This window comes from Equus przewalskii, chromosome 9, assembly GCF_037783145.1.
Source record: "Equus przewalskii isolate Varuska chromosome 9, EquPr2, whole genome shotgun sequence".
Classification (NCBI taxonomy): Eukaryota; Metazoa; Chordata; class Mammalia; order Perissodactyla; family Equidae; genus Equus; species Equus przewalskii.
Genome location: NC_091839.1, coordinates 50,756,342 through 50,774,766, shown reverse-complemented (window position 1 = coordinate 50,774,766; position 18,425 = coordinate 50,756,342). Strand labels below are relative to the sequence as shown.

Below are 18,425 nucleotides of genomic sequence, written 5' to 3'. Positions count from 1 at the left end.
GAGTAATAAAGAACTGACATTTATAACCCACTTAGAATAACGCCTGGCATAGATCAAGTATCATGCAGCTATTAATTTAATTTTACTTTTGTCGTATCAAATTGCTCCCCAAATCTCTGCTTCTTCACAGGGACAAGTGAGACATATCAGAAGTGATCAGCACAGTGCCTGGAACATGCTATCAGGGTCTGTGGACACTTCCTGGCCATACTTATAATCCTTTGTGTGTGCCCGTGAGAGTTCTAGATGGGGCAAGTATGAAAGTATGCACACTGTAGGCGTGACCTCCAGCTACTTCTTGGACCTCTTGCTTCTGAGTCCTCTTTACTGCCCATCTGTGGTGGTCACACTGTTGCCTATTTTGGTTAAGTTTCGTTAGTTTAAGTTACCTCAGGTGGTTGCTTCAAATGAAGAGAGATTGTAATATGTGTGCATGTGTGTGAGGACTCATATTAAAACAGTAGGGAATGCTCAGTCCTGTGTTTCCTCAACTCTTCCTCTCATAAACTGTGACATTTTGAGACGTAGATAAGAAAAGAAATCATAGCTAGGTCTTCAGACTGGAGATGGGAAGGAGGCCCATTTTTAGTGGCAATGAAATAGAAAGTGAACCTAAACTCGCCATTGCTTATTTATGGCTGTAGTTATTTCTCTCTGGTACATCCCAGAGGGTTACTTTCTGTTGTTAATTGGAACTTCTAAGCCATTTTTATTTACAAAGTGTTTTACAGTCATTGGTATTGATGACTTATAATTCCCCCATGACTTAGGTGTCAGGATGAGGCATTGACACGGGCTCCACTCTCAGGAAGCTGAGACGTGAGGGTGGATAAATCTGCTGCCCCCTCCCACGTGGCAGCCAAGGGGTCCTGGTTTGCTTTATTTTGGCTTGTCAGATGCGCATTACCTTCTCCATGGGCTCTGGTAGCAGCTACAAACGGATTCAAGGATAGAGGGTCTTTGGAGGAGGGACTGAGAGAAAGTGACACAGAATCCACTTCACAATTCTTTTCTTCCTTCTGCTCCCCATTAAAATGAATTGTCCTCGCAACTGTATGTCTTTCAGCACCCTTATTTTGTTTTTTAGAGAAGTAAGACAAATAACCTCCTGTTTATTGTTAAATTTGTAGTGCCAGTCATGACAAGCATAAGGATAGTAACACTTTTGCCAGCAGGGTGCTTATCTGTTTTACTAGTTCAGAAGGACTTGATTGATGTGAAAGACCAAGGTCTCAGTAAAGATAATTTAGCCATTTCCATACAGTTTATGCTTGTGTTAGTTGTATCCTGCAGGGGAGTCCCAGGGGGTGGCTTCGTTGACCTTCTCTCTAAAAGGTAACACATAGGAGATTCCTAAAGGAACCATCGTCTAACAAGACTAATGATGGCTTCCATGCCTATTATCATTCAGAGACATAGAAAAAGGCTTTAGAAATGCAGTACCACATTCTTCCCTTGATGTTCCACATGATCTATTAAGGCGTTATGTGGCCGATGAATTAATCATTAAAAACTTACTGTTAAGTCTTTACAAATAATAACCAGGTGTACCTTGATTATCTTTGATCTCAATATATATTTTTTCTGTCGCTAAACAGATGATACACAGCAGTTTGTTTTACTGACAACTAATCTGAGGGTCTCAAGGAAACAAGGCTATTTTCCTCCAGTATTTTTTCTACCTTCTTTTTTCAAAGTTAGAAGGGGTAAAAGGAAGTTCCTCACTCAGTAATAGCTCATGACAGCCTGGGTCACGTTTTTCTATTGCTTTGCTGGGGTGTGAGTATGAAGCATCTTCGCTGTTTGTTATTCCAGCTCTCCTCCCATTTGATTTATTTCTCCCATTCATTGCTACTTAGTATTTAAAAGTTCTGACCAAGGGACCAGCTCCACATCTTGTGTGCATTAGATGTTCCACGATACACTGGATTCCACTTCATGCCATCACTTTGGATTGAGGTGGAATTTCTTTTTTAATAATGTGTTTTTCATCACATTAACTGCTTCCAGAGCTAACATTTTCTACATTCCAAAAGGAAAATAAAAAAGATATAACATGAAATGATGCAAATGCAACAATCAAGGTAGATATATAGAAGACAAATGAAAAACCATGACAACACAGGAGAGGGTTAGTATCAAAATTGATTTAATCATTTCCTACTAAGAACAATACTAAAATGTTTTAATATGTAACTGATAAGCTCAGGAACAGCACCAGGAATGCGGTGATAGAGATGAGTGGGAACAGGACAGGAAAAAGTATCCTCAGCAGACAGAAGGTTTCGTAAAGAAGTTTAAGGAAGAAAGTTTGGTTGAAATCCTTCTTGATGCCACAGATCTCTACAATCTACTCTATTAAATAATATGTGTTTTTATTAAAAGTTACTTCAGAGAGGGAAAATTTTTCATTTGGTATTTCAAAAATTTAATTTGAAAGTTATTTCTTTGGAGATGTGTGATTTCATTTGCATTTTGTTCAATCTCTTAAGGACTGCTTTATGGCTGGGTAACAAAATATAGGATCATCTGGGAGGGAGAATTAAGTTTTTTTTCCTGGTTTGTTGAATACAATATATGTGAAAAGGCTGTCTTTATTCACTCTGAGTTCTGAGCAATTGGTGATGATAATAGGCATTTTTTCTTTTTAAAAGTTTGTGTTGAACATTATTGATAGGAAGCAAAAATAAATATATCTTCATGAAGGTGCCAATTATAACGATAACTTACTTTAGAGCTTGCAGTATTTTGAGCATTTTTATATAGCCTAACATTTTCTTTAAAATAAAATGATTCTTGGAGGGAGTAATGGCTGTTATTAACTATGATAATAGCTAAAATTTACCAAGCATTATGTGCCAAGACTGTTCTAAATGCTTTACGTGGGCTACCTCATTTTATTATCGTAACCTCATAATTTAGTAGGTATTACTTTTCCCTGTTTATAGATAAGAAACAGAAGCAAACAGAGATGAGGTAAATTGTCCAAGAACATATGGCTAGTAGGCTGTAGAGCAATGATAGATGACACATGCATGTTCTTTGCTGAATAAATTTTAAGGCCTTGATAATGTAAGTTTTTCTCCATCCTTTCTTTATATGACTGACAGACCATCCAGTGCCACTCTGGCATTTTATAATCATAAGACCAAGGTCCAGATAAGTTAAGTGATTTGCTTAAGGTAACACAGCAAGTTAGTGGTAAACAAGGAAAGCTCTTTTGCACCCAAATGTGCTATCTCAGTTGGGCTTGTTTGGCAGCCTACCCTAGACTACAATGGTGCCAGGGGTGAAGGGATCCCACTCAGAGAGCAGGAGGGAAGGAGATTTGGTTAAATAAAATTAACCCTCTCTTCAACCAAAGACAAGACACACTTGGGAGTAGAGTAAGATCATAAGTCAGGACCAACCTTAGGCACATCTATGCGGCAAATGACATTTTTCTTCCTCACTTCCTACTGCTACCTCCACATCCTTTTCCGGCTCTATCCAGTGACTTGAATTGAGACTCATGTTTACTCTGTCTGAAGTCCAGTCTCACTGTAAGGCCATCTATTTTAAAGTGTTAGTGCTTAATCATCCCTTTCTGGAGACTTAAAAAGAGACTGGCTAAAAAGAACATTGCATACTGATCTTTTAAGTTTTGCAGCATCTAGAGAGAGAAATAATTTAACATAAAGGGATTTCCAAGCATTCATCAATTTAGATAATGTAAACAACTAACTTTTCCATTTGTGAAAATGCCTGGTCCTAAAAAAGGTTAAAAAAATTTTTGGAAGAACGTTGAAAATATGAATAATATTACATATTTACTTTACCTATCTTTGAGATACTCAACCATGGTCATATTTTAGAAACAAAACCAACTCTATCTTAGACTACTATCCAGTATGGTAGGCCTTCCCCCATTAAAACCCCTGGTGATGAAGTTAAAGCATGGGGAAGCTGCTTTAGAAAACAGCTGTATAGTTATTTCCTAAAACTGTATCAAAGCAAAGATGGCACCTTCCTGATTCTCATTTGCATGAGCCATTATACGGATTTATTTAGTAATAGTACCACGATGGGAGTAGATGCTGGGAATGTATAATTCTTGGACTTCAGATTAAAGCAATTATCTTGAGTTCTTAGACTTCTGGACTAGTCTGACTAAACACTAACTTTCTGGATTTTTTCTCTAAACGAGTGAGCCTTCAAGCAAGGATCACAGATTCACAAGCAAAATTTTTATGTCCCTTCCTGTCTTCCCTAAGCCCAGTGAAGAAGAAAATGGAGGATTGATATCCAAAGTGGGAAGTAATTTCTCCTTACTACAGGAATAAGGTTGTCAGATTTAGTAAAGAAAAATATAGGACATCCAGTTAAATTTGCATTTCAGATAAAGAATATATTTATTTTTTAGTATAAATATGTCCCGTGAAATATTCTGATGTCCTGTATTTTATCTGGCAACTCTTAGGAAAGACTCTCAGGCCACTCTTGGTGGAAGGGGTTGTAGGCATTGTTCCAGCAACCCCCGGGTCCCTGTGGAAGGTGCTGCCTCGTCAGGTCTGTGGAAGAACAGTACTTCTGCCCGCAAATCTTAGTACGTGCAACAGTAGAGGCAAGGGCCCAGGGTATGTGCTATTGTCTCAGGTGCACTGGAGGCACGGTCAGTGGGTCTTCTCTTTTATGGGGCCCAATTCATGTAGGGGAAGTGGCCAAACGTTCAGGAACTGGGCCACTGAGGCAAAAGGAATCCTACAATCCTTTGACACGGTATTGATGGAAGCCACTCTTACACTTTAAGCATAGTGTTGATGTCTGCAGTCAAACTGCTGCATTGCAATGCATTTGCATTAGCTGGATTATATTTAAGGTCTGAAGGCTTCATCTAATTTAGGGTATAGTTTGCTGACAAAAGAAATAAATTTATTACAAAGTGGCATTTGTTGTTGGCCCCCTGCATAGTCCCCCAAAGGGGATCTTCCTAGGTACCCCTCCCAACTCTATGGTAACCAAACCAAAATCATTTGTTCTTCTCAGTCTTGGTTTTCTTACCACCTTTATATGAAGTACAGAAAGTGAAGCCAGTCTGAGGGATAAGCCTTAGTCCAGTGATGTTATAGCCAGAGCTAAGAAGGGATGATTGTCCAGCAAGTACTCAAGAGAAAACCAGTGCTGATTTTTTTTTAAATGGTAAAGCAGTTCTCAGAGTCGTATTTTTATTCCCTATTTATGATTTTTAAAAATGGCTATTTATGATTTTACAGAAGACAAAAAACATTTATAATGATTTTAAATGTGTAATGTGAAAAAAGTAACTCAAAACATTGCCCTTATTTATTTTTTAAAAAATCTGGCAAGTGATTTTAGCCAAGGAAAAAAAATTAAGCAGAGATTGTGGTGAACACACTTGACCTGTATTTTGAATAATAAGAATGATAAGATTCTGACAAATCAATACCATAAAAGGCATGCTAGGAGCATTAAACAAAAGAGAAAAGCCAAAGAACTATATCGAAAGGCACGTTTTTCAGCATAGCTGTTTTCACTTGCTGAATTGAATGTTCTCCTGCAGCATATAAAGGGCGCCTAGTGACCCCTAGCTGAGGAATCTATATAGCTCCCTGCCCTTCCCCCACCTGACAGACAGCTGACGCCACTGCACTCCATTAGCGAGAGACGGGGGCGGGGGGGGGGGGGGGTGGTTGGGGGGGAGTGGGGGGGGTTGGGGGGAGTGGGGGGGGCGTGCGTGTGGGTCTCTATGCAACAAAGTGCACCGCTCATGTGGGCTCTCTGCCTGCAGTCCATGTCTTTTGTGTGTTTTAGCAATACATCTTCTCTTTCTTTAACGATTTCTCTTTCTCCAGTACTTACATCCAAAAGGAGGATGCTCAGAGTAATAAAGTGGTCCAGAGCTTCGAACAACACAGTGATGAGGCATGAGGAGCATGCATTGCTCCCTAGAAATCAAGTGCACTGTGAGTCAGGGCCTGGAAAAGCAGCCCAGCGTGTACCTGCAGATTTTCCCGCTAGCAGCTTCCCACTAGGACATTGTTCTATTAATTTATTAGAAATGAAGATGAGGGTCTATATGAGAAAAGCTTTTTAAATATCTTATAGGAAAATACACGAAGCTGGATGTTTTGGGATGAGGGACTATGGTCTATTACCTAAGTCTATGGAAAAATAGGACCCAGGCTCATTACCAGAAAAAGCTAAAGTTCAAATGTCTTGAACAGATCTGATACTTTTGTGAGCTTCCACTGTAGAATCAATTCAGTTGCATTACTGTGTAGCAGTGATTTCTAGACTTCAAAGACCTAAAGACCTAAAGCAGGAGAATGTAGCTTAAGTTGCAGAGGTCCCCTCACCCCTGCAACCCTGGATGTAGGATGTGAACGGGTGTACCTCTTGAATTAAGAGAGTAGTGGTGGATCCTAAACTTGCTAGCCTCCATAATCACATGAGCCAATTCCTTAGAACAACTCTCTCTCTCTCTGTCTATCCTATTGTTTCTCTTCCTCTAGAAAACTCTGACTAACGCATCCACCCAATGGTTGGTCCTAAACTATTTGGGCTGAGCTGGCTTGTAGCAAATCATGTGGCAACTAAAGAACCAGTGTAGAAGTCACATTCGAACTTACAGAAATGGATCCCATAAATGAAACACAAAATGATTGTTGGCAATGGATTGTCCCAATACATCCATTCTCCTTTTCCTCTTCAGTGTTGTGGAATCTCCATAATGAGGTCAGGGACCTTGTGTATCTTGTACATTTTCCCCTCCAAAGTACCTGTCACATAGTAGACACTCACTGAATTTCTCTTGAATGAACGAACCGTGAGACTGAATCAAAATTAAAGCATCAGATCTGATCATATCCAATTAAATGAGCAAGCACACACTAAGACATCTAGCACAAAGCCCAGGACAAGAGTAAGCACTCAGTACACGCCGGATGAATATCTTTCCAGTAGACCTCAGGTATATTCTGTTTTCTATAAATTCGTGCACTTTACTGTAAGATGGTATTTACCAAATGGCAAGTTTCCTGCATTTGGAGATGTTAATAAATGATTGTTTAAAGAAGTAAATTTAAAAGTTCTAGGGCCAAATAAGTTTGAGAAATGCTGCTTACATTATTCTGCCCTTGGAAATTTTCCACTTACTAAGCATTTGGGAAGTAACAGCAGTAAAGCAACTTGCTTAACCATTTAAAAAAATAGTTTTATCTTTATGAAAGTGATATATGCACATAGGTCTACACTGTTTGTTATGAAAAATAGCAGTCCCTCACCCCAGTTTCCCATTTCCTGCTTCCTGGAGGTACTGATGGATTCTTTTGGTATTTATTTCAATATCTCTAAATAGTCCTGAACAACTACTTGCACTACTACTTTTTGAGCTTTTGGTCTTAGGTATTATCTATTGACTGACAACGGTAGCATTGACAAAAGGGCTCAGGCAATGTCACAAGCATCAAACAGTGCAGCCTGGAACTCACAGTACTCTGGCAGGATACAGGCAGATCCTAGGCTCTTGGCATCACAAGGAGAGGTGTGCTTGGACCAGGTATGGCCAGACACATCAAGGATGTGCTCCGGAGAGGGTCACCTCCATTGCCCTTGTTGTTTTCTTTGTATGGGGGATTTGGGAGGGGGAATGTGACAATGGGGCTTTATATAGATGGGGGTGGTATTGCCAGTGGAGATCAACCCCTTGCATCTCCATTCCAGCTGCCTAGGGAAGTCAACATTAGTCTTGATAGACCCTGAGGGGAGGCCAGCATTGGTCTCAGTTGACTCGTTGCCAGATAACCAGAGAGGACTGCTGGGTTCACCAGTGGACAGTCCTGTAGGACTCTTACTCCACTGCCCCATCCTCCTGGTAGTTATTACATGCTTTGGTTAGAACAGTATTCAGTGTGTTCATAATTAGGACCATTTGAAATGCTTTTCATGGTTGAGTCATATAATACTCTTTGATTAATTAATTAATTTCTCCTCCTATACAATTTTAGTCTTCCCTGGAGTTATTTATTGTTTTACATTTTATGGCAAAGTTCTCTATGTACATATCCACTAATATGTCTCCCTCAGTTGTATGAACTTCCTCTCAATATCTTCAAACACATTAAGCATTCCCTTGGTTTTATCTTCTCCAAGACATCTCTCCCAGAATCTTCAGATCTGCTCTAGTCTGAATGTCTTGCCCTCAATGCCTGGTGCACACCTGTACCTTAGTACCACTGTAGTGATCACTGTTGGTACCCTGCCTGGATCTCCTTCCAGGGCTGGGACTCCCATCCCAGAGTTGCCGTGAATTCTAATGCCTCACAGATGCCCCTTCTCCAGAGAATTATCTAAAGCCACATGGTAGCCACTTCTCCCAAGAGGTTACACCCCTACCACTAGGGCCTCTCCAAAGTAAATTCTGGGATTGACACAAGAGTACAAAAGTCTGGTTTCTCTGCCATTAGGTGGGACCATCTCTGTGGTGCAATTTATGCTACAGAGCTCCCCCTGGGTTTAGGCTGAGCTGTTCTCCAGCTGAGTCCATATCCTTGCTTGCTTCCTTTCACTGGGCTATCCTGCTTCCCTCTCTCCTTTTCTCCTGAGCACTCTCCCTCATTAAATCACAGGCACATGAACTCCTGTCTCAGGTTATGCTTCTAGAAAACCTGACCTAAGACAACCATCATCCTGGGGATTCCCTTCATATCCCTCTTGAGTTGGTTCGCTCATTTTCTGAAATTGTGTCTTCCTCCTTCTTAGTTTATTTTCTTGGGTAAAAGACATCCTTTTGTAATTTCCTGAGAAAGGCTGCATGGGAGATAAATTTTTAGTTCTTGAATGACTTAAGATATTTTATTCTACTCTCATACATAATCAATAAATTGGTGTAGCATTTTTTTTTTTTTTTTGCCTTTTAACGTAGTGTATTTTTCAGGCGTACATTATTATATTTCAGTTTCTGTATAGATTGCATCATGTTCACCACTAATAGTCTAGTTTTATCTGTCACCATATGCATGTGCTCCTTTACCCCTTTCATCCTCCCCCTACCCCCTTTCTCCTCTGGTAACCACTAATCTATTCTCCTCACCCATGTGTTTGTTGGTTTATCTTCCACATTTGAGTGAAATCATACAGTATTTGTCTTTCTCTGTCTGACTTATTTCACTTAGCACAATACCTTCAAGGTCCATCTGTGTTGTCACAAATGGCACAATTTTGTCTTTTTTTAATGTCTGAGTAATATCCCTATATATATATATATATATATATATATATATATATATATATACACACACACACACACACACACATCTTTATCCATTCGTCTGCTAGTGGGCACTCGGGTTGCTTCCAGGTCTTGGCTATTGTGAATAATGGTGCAATGAACACAGGGGTGCATAAAACTTTTTGAATTGTTGCTTTCATATTCTTTGGATAAATACCCAGTAGTGAGATAGCTGGATCATATGGCAGTTTTAGTTCTTTGAGAAATTTCCATACTGTTTTTCATAGTGGCTACACTAGTTTGCATTCCCACCAGCAGTGTATGAGGGTTCCCTTTTCTCCACATCCTCTCCATCAGTTGCTATACCACTTGTTAATTATAACCATTCTGACAGGTGTGAGGTTATATCTCATTGTAGTTTTGATTTGTGTTTCCCTAGTAATTATTGATGTTGAACATCTTTTCATGTGCCTGTTGGCCATGTGTATATCTTTGGAAAAATGTCTGTTCGTATCTTCTGCCCATCTTTTGATCAGGTGGTTCATGTTTTTGCTGTTGAGTTGTATGAGTTCTTTACATATTTTGGAAATTAACCACTTGTCAGACATATGATGATATAGAATTTTATATTGGGAATTATTCTCCATCACAATTTTAGAGGCAGGGCACTGTTGCTTCCAGTTTCTAGTGTTGCTGTTGAGAAGTCTGGTAATTTTCTGATTCCTGAAACTCCCTTTTGTTAGGTTTTTTCCCTAATTGGATTCTCTGAGGACCCGTTCTCTTCCCTAGCATTCTGCAATTTCTCTGTGATGTGGGTCTACTTTTATTCATTCTGTTGAGTACACAGTGGGCTCTTTGATTCTGGCAACTTACGTACTTCAGTTTAGGGAAATTTTCTTGAATTATTTCTTAAAAGGTTTTACACCCTTAGTTTTTCTGTTCTCTCTTTCTGTAATCCCTATTATCTGGATGCTGGAATTCTTTGGTTGATTATTTTTTAAAAGATCTTTGTCTCTTATCATCTCTTTGCCTTTTGCTTTACTTTCTGGAATATTTTTTCCATTTATCCTCCAACTCTTCACTGAATTTTTTTGTTTCTGCAATCATATTTTTAATTTCAAAAGTCGTAATTGTCTCTTCTGTTTTTAATTGGCATCCATCTCTTGTTTCATGGACCCAATATATTTACACAGTAGGCCCCCCCCCCCCCCCCCCCGCCGCTCTTATCTGCAGTTTTTCTTTCTGCAGTTTCAGTTACTTGGGGTCAACTGCAATCTGAAAATATTAAATTGGAAAATTCCAGAAATAATTCATAAGTTTTAAATCGCAGGCCATTCTGAGCAGCATGATGAAATCTCTCAAGGTCCCACTCTGTTCTGCCTGGGCCTCGAGTCATCCCTTTGTCCAGCGTATCCACGCTGTATACACTGCCCATCTCTTAGTGAAGAGCAGCCAGCTCAGTTATCAGATCGACTGTTGCAGTACCACAGTGCTTGTGTTCAAGTAACGCTTATTTTACTTAATAATGGTCCCAAAGCCAACTTTGTTAATTATTGTTCATCTCTCACCATGCCTCATTTATATATTAAACTTTATCACAGGTGTGTATGCATAGGACAGAACAGTATATGTAGGGTTAGGTACTATCTATGGTTTCAGGCATCCACTGGGGGTCTTGAAACATATCCCCCATGGATAAGGGGGGACTACTGTATTATCTATTTGAAGAGTTAATGATAATTTCTGGATTTTTTCTAGCATGGTTTCTGTTTTCTCCAAGTTTCTTTCTTATTGTTATCCCTATGGTTGTGGTTTCTGTCTCTGTCTTTCATGCTAGCTCAAGGATCCCTCAGCTTTGCGGTGATCTTGGTTGACCTCTCAACTTTAACAGTGAGGCACTAAAAAGCTGTTAGGTAACTCCATGTCCTGGGCAGGGCTCTTCATCTGTGCACTTCATAGTAGGATCATTAGGGAAACATCTTCCATGCTTATATTGCTAAATATATATGTTCAGCTGTGTGTAACAGACAATTGAAAGAAGAGGAGCTTAAACAAGGAAGAAGCTTATTTATATCTAATGCAAGTCTGGGCTTAGTGTAACACTCCAGAGTGTCCAGGACCTACACACCCTCTATCTTGCTGCTCCACTGTCTCTACGATATTGCGCTGCACAGTCCAAGTAGGCTCCGCACCATGTTTACATTCCAGTCAATAAGAAAAGGGGAGGAAGGAAGAAAGGATATATATCCCATCTCTGTAAACTGTACACATAATATCTGCTTACATCTCATTGGACAGAAATAATGGCCACATCTCATGGCGAAGATTGGGAAATGTGTAATCTTTTATAATATACACATAGCTATACATCTAATTAAAAATTATATTACTGTGGAAGATGGGAAGAATGGCTATTAGGAAACAATGAGAAAACTGTGGCACAGTCAGTATTTTTAGAGTATTTCTCTTGGGCTGGTCATAGCTTCTAGAAAAGATTCTTATAAAACCCTCACTAGAAAGGTAAAGCCTAGTTGCCAGAGTTCTAAGAATTAAACAGAAAACCTGGGGTAGTGATAGTGGTGGTAGTGGGGACTGGGTCTCACTATTTAGCGTGTAAACTTTTACTTTATCATGGCATATGTTCTCTAGTCCAAAGACGAACTCTCCAGAAATTGTTTTCTAGCTTCCTGTTGAGGGGGAGCGGGTGTCGGTTGGGCTGTTGAATAGTCAGTCCTTTACTGCATGGAGTGATGAGGACGTCTGGGAATATAATTTTCAACCAATCTTTGTGTTTTCAGTCCCATCTTCACTTTTAGTTTCAGAGGTAGTTGCCCCTAACTTCTAAATATAGTAGAAATTGGGTTACTTCTCAGATTTGCCTACTCTTGATTTAGGGTTCAGCTTTCTCAAGTCTCCCAGGTCTTTAACCACTCATCCATCTGCTTTATAGCTTCCAAAATTTTGTTTTTGTTGACTTCTCACCCATTCTCTTTTTCTGATTGGTTTATGCTTTAAAAAAAATAGTCTTACTTTTGTTTTAGTGGGAAGAAATGGAGATAACTGCTTAGATTCAATTCATCATTCTTAGCCTAAAACATGAATTGTTCTTTAAAGCCATTTGTTTTGGTACCTCACTTCTTTTATTCTTGGAATACCTATTAACATTTCCCATGGAAAATACAATAATACTGATGTGATGATGATGATGATGAAAGGCAACATGTATTGAGTTCTTACTGGCTTGTAGGCAGTGTGCTAAGTTCTTCACCTTTTATTTTCAGGGATGACATGAAAACCAACTCTACAGGCATTACTGCCCTTAAACTCAAGCATGCAAGGCTCCTTCATCAGGCCTCAAGCTCAAGGGGATCCCATACTTTGAGAAAGTCTTCTTTGATCATTTTTAAGGCCTCCTCTGGGGCTTGGGACCAACAAAGGATAATAATGCCACCCAAGAGGGCTACTGTGAGCCCTAATAGAGCCCATGTGAACCCAGGCTCCTGTTTCTCCCATTTAGGGCACTCTATGACCCTTTATCCCTTGTGTGAAGTTGGTCAAATGCCCTACGGAGCTCTGCAACTCACCAGAGAATCATTCCAGGGCCTGGTGGCCAGCCTGGTTCCAGGGGGCTGCTTTGGTGATCTGATGCAGCTGTCTGGAGCAGCATTCTTTCACAGAATCATATGAGATCAGAACAGAAGAATGGGGCTGACATGTTAATTTGCAGCGACTCTCACTCAGTCAGACACAGGATGAAGAGTCTTGATGTGCACAGGTTGTGCAGTAAACAAATGTGAATGCTCCTTTTCTCTACCATTATTAAATCTTCATTGATAAATCACCGTACCTCACATGGGCCTGTGAGGATTCTTCATCTTGCGTCCAACTGAGTAAGAGTCACCCCAAGCAGCATGTCAAATGCAAGTCTTACCCAGAGTATACAAGAAAATGCGAATGATAATTCATTTTAGGGCTATGTTAAACTTACCATTTGGAATTTTATAGTGTAAAAGTAGAACGATACATCTTCAACCATGTCTTCTCTTGAACTCACTAGGATGCAGTCATCGCAGTCCTGGAATGTTATCTACCTCAACATTGACTGTACCTCTGACTGTCCACACTGCCACCAGTGGGGACGAAAGGCAAAGTGAGAAAGTGGTCCCTATTCACACTTGTAGGGCTCTACTGGTGACTTCAGCTGGCTCTGATCATTGGGTGCCCTGTGCCATACCAGTCATTATATATTCTGAACATCAACCCTTGTCACTTCGTGTAACTTTGTTTTATTGCTCTTGTTGCACTGATATAACTGAAGATCCAATGGATGAAGTATTTTGCCCAAATTTGCAGGCTAAGAAGTAAATGGCAGAGCAAGGGTGTTATCCCAGGGCTGTCTGACTCTAGAACCTGCTTTCCAGACTACACTCTATGCCCTCTAAGACCAAAAAACACTTTTGCAGGGTTTTGACATTTCTTCCCCCACAAGATTCCTTTGCACTTTTTGGTACTCTCCACTCCAATTAAAGTAGTTAGCTTGTTGTATTATACTTGGATTATAAATATTCTGATAATTCCATGTAGCTGCTGTCTCTAAAAAAGAGAATAAATGGATGTGTTTGAAAAGGTAAAAGGCTCAGAGCACGGCTCAGTGAAAAAGTGCTTGGGCTTTTGATTCACACCAAAGTGAGCCCAAATTCCAGAAAATTACTTCAAGTTTCCAAGTGTCAGATTCCTTATCTGGGAAAGGGGACTATTAATATCTATCTGAGTAATTAATAGTGAGGATTAAATAAGATGATATGGATAAACCCATAGTGACTGAACATAGCAGGCACTCAATGAATGTATTTTGTCTTTCCCAACTCCCAACACACACATTTAGGGATGTGGATAATTCTGATTTAAAGACCTATCTAGAGAAACCAACCTCTGACATCAACATGTACTCTGGAGTCCTATCAAAGAGATACAAAATGAAAGAATCATGGACGTAATACACCATGTCATAGTTTCTCATCTTTGCTTACTAAATTTTGCAAATGGTTTGACTATACAGAAAATTTCTTGAGTATAGCCTTTGGTTGAGTTGCTGTCTTTCAATGTTCAGATCTCGGAACAAGCAAGAAAAACAACAACAACAAATCACAAAATACTTGTTAAAGATGAGCTCTGAAACTTTAAGAAAAGGAAAGAAAAAGAAAAAGAGGATGAATTTTTTAAATACCCATAATTTTGGAGATCTGCTTTTGGAGACATTTTGAGCACAGAAGACACAGAGAGGGCAAAAGTTGATTTTTATGGTAAGTTAGCTTTTAGTGGGTTTGCAAAAGCAAAGTTGGAGAGTTTTTTGAGGTTCAAGCGCCAAGATTTGTGGACAGCAGCTAGCTAGTATCCTCCTCACATTTCCAAGCACAACAGACATATAGAAATGAGCTAGTTTATGAATACTAATCTTGGGAGAAAACCAACCAGAAATTCTGCTGCCACTCATCGGCATCTGGATTGTCCTGTTCCCTTTCCTCCCACTGCTTTCTGTTTGCAGAACATACAATACTGGTCACTAGGCCCATGGGAGAGGTTTTTCACGTTCATGCTCCACAAGATTTCCACGTCAAATGTGAAGGTCGATTCCTCGTGGAGCCCTGCTCTCCCCAGGCCAGGCCACAGGTGGAAAGAAGGACAGAGGACCCACTCTGAGGATCCTATCTGGGGAAATACTTTCGGTGGACGTTTACTTTATGAAAAAGAGCATTTTAGTGTTAAATGGTAGAAACTGAGCTGGGGCTTTTTTAGGGGGGCTTTTATTGGAGCTAAATTACATGAATTCCTAGCCCTTTCTCCATGGGAAATTAATTGTACATTTTTATTTTAAAAACAGTTTTCCTGAATTTGTTTCCGTTCTTAAAATCTAAGCCCTCATACCAGTCATGACCATCCCACTTTACCCCGGAAGTAAAAACGTATCCATAATCATGATGATTACATTCGGACTGTAATTTAGTGAACAAAAAGATATTTTGGAAGAAAGAAATGTAACATTCTGTAAGCATTGTAGAAGCAGAAATTTTCTTTTAATTTGTGGTTCTGATATATACTTTTTGTACAGCAAATAACTTCTGCAGAGGCAACTGAACAAACCTAAAATTAGGACCATACCTTTGATTCAAATAGAATATAACATCCAAAGATTAAAATATAATGAGGCTGTATGTTTCCTCATTAGTCCTCTCATAAGGGAAATATGGAGTTGAAAAATTAAACTCTTACTAATAAGATGCTGGTTATTGGGTATGTATCTTTTGAAAAAATAAATTAATTATAAATCAAATCAACTTTTAAAGTCATACTGGAATCATATTTACTTGAAATGTATGTCCATGCACAAGCTCAGTAGACTGCCCATAACGTTATCTAGCAAAGACAAGAGCCAGAGAAAACTGTTTATTGTGTGTAGTTACTAAATACATATATACTTCAAAACAGGACAACAGATGTGGCACAGCTGCTCCTTATCCATAAAGAACAGGGAGTCTGTCTCCTTTGAAATTATTTATAAGCTGCTTCATGATTAAGGTTAATATTTTCTTCTGTGGGGTAAATAAAATTAAGCATTCATGATCAGATTTTTAAAACATAGGTTGATTTGCAACAACACCACTCACATATATCAGATTATCAAAATGCTTCACACTTTAATCATAGTCATATTCATGAGGGTCCTATTACATATAATGATTATAACAAACACCTACAGAATACTTACTATGTGCCAGGCACCACTTTAAGGATTTTAACTCATTTGATCCTCACAACTACCTTCAGAGGTGGTTACTATTCTCCTCCTCATTTTACAAAGCTCAGAGAAGTTATGAACTTGCCCGAGATCACACAGCTAATAAATGGTGTTGCTCAGATTCAAATACCATCATTCTGACTCCAGAATCTACGCTTGGCTAAACCTTTACATTGTATACTACCACTCATAAAACAAAATGCAGACTCTTCCAGGTGTGTGTGTTGTACAGTGTGTGACAACTGTTGCCTTGGAAGAGAAACTTCCTGAGCAATGGGATTATCAGTCAGGGTAGTCTGGGCTAAGTTGTGGAAACAAAACAACACAATAGCATTACACGTCCAAAGAAGGTCAGAAGAAAGCTCTGCCCCCACAGTTATTTAGGGACTAGACCTCAATGTTCTCTGGCAGCAAAAGAGAGGGCATGGCAGTGGCACAACAGCTTTTAAATGTCTCAGCACAGAGGTCTCATATGTCACTTCTGTTTACATTTCATTGGATGAAACTAGTCATTTGGCCTCACCCAACTGCAAGACTGTTGGGAAATGTGAACATGTAGAAAATAGATTAGAGAAAGACAGTTGAAGCCAAAGAAGAATAAAAAGATTGCAAGGAAGTGTTGAGCTACTCTAAGTGTTGGCAGAAATTTAGGAAACACAGTATATCCAAACTTCAACCAAGCCTTTGACAACAGTGTCAGGGGGACAAAACAGAGAAATGGTGTCTGGAAAGTATTGTGGTTAAAGAACAAGGATGGCCTCTGGGGAGGTCAGCCAGATGCAGGGCAGCCCCTTAACCACACCAAGGCCTCATCCTGATCACCAGTTCTGTGCCCAGAAACGCCAGATGGCCGGCACCACTGAAAGTTCAGGTTTCTCACCGACCAGAATGATGTTTAAATCAGATTGCCAAGTTATTAATTTATAATGAGAACTATAAAGGTGGAGCAGTCTTCTCATTTTGGTGATATATAAATTCTTTATATGAGTCATATAAAGTCAAAATATACATGATAAGAGCAAAGAGAGTAAATAGATTAATTATCTTTGGCTTAAAGCTAGGAGAGCCCTGGGCTATGCCAGACTACAAAGGGGGGTCGAGGTCTGAGAACCAGGAAGAATGACAGCTTGGACTTAGCCAAGACTACTTTTAGTTTATCTGTTATCACTTCAACTAGCAAGTAGTGCAAAGGACACGTCAGATGAAGGATCCAGGAAGGAAAAGTAGGACGTGGCTCCCTGGCTTTTCTCTGGTCCTCACAGAGGCGCACCCTATGGTCATAGAAGATTATAAGAAGTGAATGAAGATGCTGCCAGATTGGAGGAACCCAGAACTTTTAGTTCACTGCCCCCACGTAGATTGGAGCTGGGGAAAGGGAGAAGCAGGTAGGGAGCATGTCACCCTTCCCATGAGGACTTAACATCTGAGCTCCAGGGTCATAATTTCTTTCTTTTCTTTTTTTTTTATTTTGGTAAAATATATATAATATTTAGCATTTTAATCACTTTTAAGTGTACAGTTTAGTGGCATTAAGTACCTTCAGATTTTTTCACAACCATCGCCTCTGTCCATCTCCAGAACTTTTTCAATATCCTCAACTGAAACTCTGTACCCAGGAAACCATAATTTCTTGATACACCAAAGTTACAAAGACCTAGGAACCCCTGGGTCTTACTTCTTGTCCGTCCGCTGTCTGCCACAAGGCTGTACCCATTTACGTCCAGCTACACTGCCTAGAGGACTGAGTGCTCCTGTCTCCTGGTTGAGGCTGGAGGCACACACAACAAATTTCTATGCTCTTCCACTCTTTTCCCCTCCACGTGAACGTCTCCTCCTTCTGTGGCCACATTCTTTCTTCCAACTTAGTATTTGTAACAAATTTGGACAATAAATGCATTCATTCTGTCTTAGTTTATTTGGGCTATCATAACAAAATACCAGAGACTTGTGTAGCTTATAAACAACAGAACTTTATTACTCACAGTCCTGGAGGCTGGCAAGTCCAAGATCAAGACGCCGGCAAATTTGGTTACTTGTGAGGGCTCTGCTTTCTGATTTATAGGCAGCACCTTTTGCTGTGTCCTCACATGGTGGAAGAAGGGGTAAGGGAGCTTTCTTGAGCCTCTTTTATATGGGCACTAATCCCATTAATGAGGGCTCTGTCCTTAAGACCTAATCACCTCCCAAAGGCCCCACCTCCTAATGCCATCGGGCTGGGCATTAGATTTCAACATACGAATTTAGGTGGGGAGACACCAACGTTTAGGCTATAGCATGTTCTTTATAGAGGCTTTCTCAAGGACTTCTCAGGATCCCTCAGATATTTACTTACAGACTACTACTACAGAAGAGCAATTTTATTCTTCTATGTATTTCTTTCTAATTTAATTCTGAAAGAAA

General features: G+C 39.7%; 1 long non-coding RNA gene across 1 annotated transcript in view; it reads right to left on the bottom strand.

The window, feature by feature from the left end:
• LOC139073357 (uncharacterized) overlaps positions 1 to 18,169 on the bottom strand; it is a 31,908-nt gene extending 13,739 nt beyond the window's left edge. The window contains exon 1 of the long non-coding RNA XR_011522006.1: positions 18,008 to 18,169. This is a non-coding gene — a long non-coding RNA (uncharacterized lncRNA). The remainder of the gene's footprint in view (positions 1 to 18,007) is intronic.
• Positions 18,170 to 18,425: the final 256 nt, after the last annotated feature.